The sequence below is a fragment of the Mastomys coucha genome, unplaced genomic scaffold (genome assembly GCF_008632895.1).
Source record: "Mastomys coucha isolate ucsf_1 unplaced genomic scaffold, UCSF_Mcou_1 pScaffold6, whole genome shotgun sequence".
In the NCBI taxonomy this organism is placed as follows: Eukaryota; Metazoa; Chordata; class Mammalia; order Rodentia; family Muridae; genus Mastomys; species Mastomys coucha.
Window position 1 is genome coordinate 72297687 of NW_022196912.1, and position 2700 is coordinate 72300386.

Below are 2700 nucleotides of genomic sequence, written 5' to 3' on the forward strand. Positions count from 1 at the left end.
CGAAGGGCTGTTGCCTTCGCTTTCTGGCTAGTTGGTACCCAGATAAGGAGTCCAAGCACCCTGAACCTTGTATGTGTCTAACATCTTTCCACCAGTAGGCCCCTATGCCACAGTAAATCAGGGCAATTAAACCTGCCTTCACCTTGGGGGGTCCGGGGGCGGGGAAACTGAGAGAACAGAGCGAACCCAAGGGAAGGGAGCCACGTGGTCTCTCCTGCGCTGCCCAGGCCGAACTTGCCAGGGTCAGGATAGCTGGTCATAGCCTAGGACGTCCCAGGTAGCCTAAAGCCTAAAGTAAATCGAGGAAGCCAGGGCAGTCGGAAAGGTGGGCTGCGCTGGTATTCGAATCGGTTTCCACGGAGGAAGCCGCTCTGTCATTCCCGGAAGCGATCCAGCTATGGCCTTAAGATCTGCTCAATGCACAAGGTCCCTTGGTCTGCCTTAGCCTACCCTTCCCAGAGTGACCTGGGAATCCCGCAGGTGACCACGGAACAGAAGGACACAGGGGATGTGGCATGAAAGGAGTATAAAAGGTTATAGGATCCCAAGACCAGCTGGCACCTCTTCTGATGCTAGTGACCTTCGCTGTACTGCTGAGCTGAGATGCGAACAGAGAGTAGGACTTTGAGCCCGGACTTCCCCTGTAGTGTCTGCTGGAGTCTCAAGAGCGCTCCCTCCCTGGATATCCCTAGCCTGCCCCCTTTCCTCGCTGACTCTACCTCCCATCTCAGAGCTGTGGCCAGGTCAAGGCCGCTGTGGCCCCAGCCACGCTCGGTGCCGGGTGGTCCGAGTTCCTCCGCTGGGCAACACCCTCTCACTAGATAAGAAGCTTAAGTCCTCCTCCTGCGGGGGGTGGGGGGGAATTAGACTCGAAGCAACTAAAAGACCTGTTGGTCTTTTACTGGGTTCAAAGCCAACTCCGACTGAGACCAGCTGAAGGCTGCACCCAGAGGGCCGCTCTGGAAGCACACCCCCCTTGCACTGGTCGTGTGGCGCTTTGGGGGGTTCGAGGTGCGCAAGACTGGGGAGGTAGCTTGGGTGCCTTCCCAGGGCGAAGCCGGTTCTGGTCACCGGTGGCCCGGCGGCCCTAGCCAGCGAGCGCCACTACTACCCAAACAAGCCTGATACCAACTCAGGGCATGCGTTCGGGTTCCTGCTCTTTCGCTGCTCCTTTTTCCTTTCCGTCTTCACACGATCTTTTTATTCTTCCTTCTGCCATTAAATCTTCATGAAGGAGTCAGTTCACCGCCTGCAAGAAGTCCAATCTCCAGTAGGTGAGAGCCCTGGGGCCACCTGATAGGCCAAATCATCCACTGTTCTGGGCCCCCCGCACACCTGTTCAGGTGTGCCTTTGCGCCACACAGACACGCGCATGCCCGGCTTTCGGTTATTTTGTTATAAACGAACAAAAACAGGCATTGAGTTTGTCGTTCTCTCGCTCCTTGAGCTGCCGCCAGGTTTCAGAAAGTCCCGGAGAGTCCGTGACCCAGGCTCGTCCGCAGCCGGATGTCTAAGCCGGAGCTGCTCCCCACCTGGCCTCGCCCGCGGGCGACAAAACCGTCAGTCTGGCCGTGAGGGAGCTTCACCTTGCCAAGATCAACTCACATTTTCATGTATTCAAATGAGAAATGTTGGGAAGAATTTACTTGCCTCTCAGGGCAATCCACCGCCTTGGAAGGAAAAGTTGAGTCTCTCATCTTCCCTGGAGAAAATGATTACCTCCATCCTTCCAGGAGCGCTCACCTTTCCTCTCCTGCACTTCCCACCCCAGGGCTGCATCTGGATCCCCGCGGTCCTCTTGAGATGCTTGTCCTGAAAGTCGGCTGCTACTTCCCTCCTCTGAGCTAGCTAGTCGGAAGATTTGCTCGCTCAGTCCCTATTTCCGAAGCTAGCCCCCTCGAGGGCGGGGATAGTGGGAGCACACTGCTCTAATTAAAACACCAGAGGGTTCTGAACGCAGATAGAAAAAAATGATCGTTTCTTAAAGAGCTGGAAAATAAAGTTTTTCCGAGAACAGAAAAAGGGCCAGGGTGGTAGATGTCCTACTGTGTACCACAGACTGAACGGAGGGCTTTGAGATCCCTGGCGTTTTTTCCACCTGCTGCCCTAGTGTGTGGTCGGGACTTGACCCTTCGCAGGACTTCCAGTCCACTCTAAGGGGAACCAGCCACGAAAGCTGAAGTTTCTGAGAAGTCAACGAATTTCACCTTTTGCATCAAGGGTTGCAGCTTAAATGTAATCCTTCCCTAGGGGCAGAAAGTAGCCAAGTCTCTAACCTCCTCTGCTGGCCATGCACCCCCTCCAATCCACAGGAGTGCTGCTCTTTCCTCACACCCAGCAGCTTTCCCACATCCTTCAGTACCCTCTGGTGGTTTAACTTGGCTTATTCAAATGTGATTATCCTCACATTTACATAGTTCTATATAACTGATGATTTTGAAACAATCAACTAAATCATACCATTCATTTACCAAAACAATAAAAAAAAATTTCATTTTCCCATTGTATTCGTGCCCTGCCCCTTCTTTCCCCCCTCCCCCGCTCTAATTTTGAGAGCAAATAACAGACACAAGTAGGAGAGGTTTCTTTCTTTGTTCAAAAATATTGATTGGTGGGCAATTTGGGCTTGCTGCTTCTGCTGATTCCAGGAACTATACTGGGGTATACTGGAGCTATTTATCATAGTGACACAGTTATTTG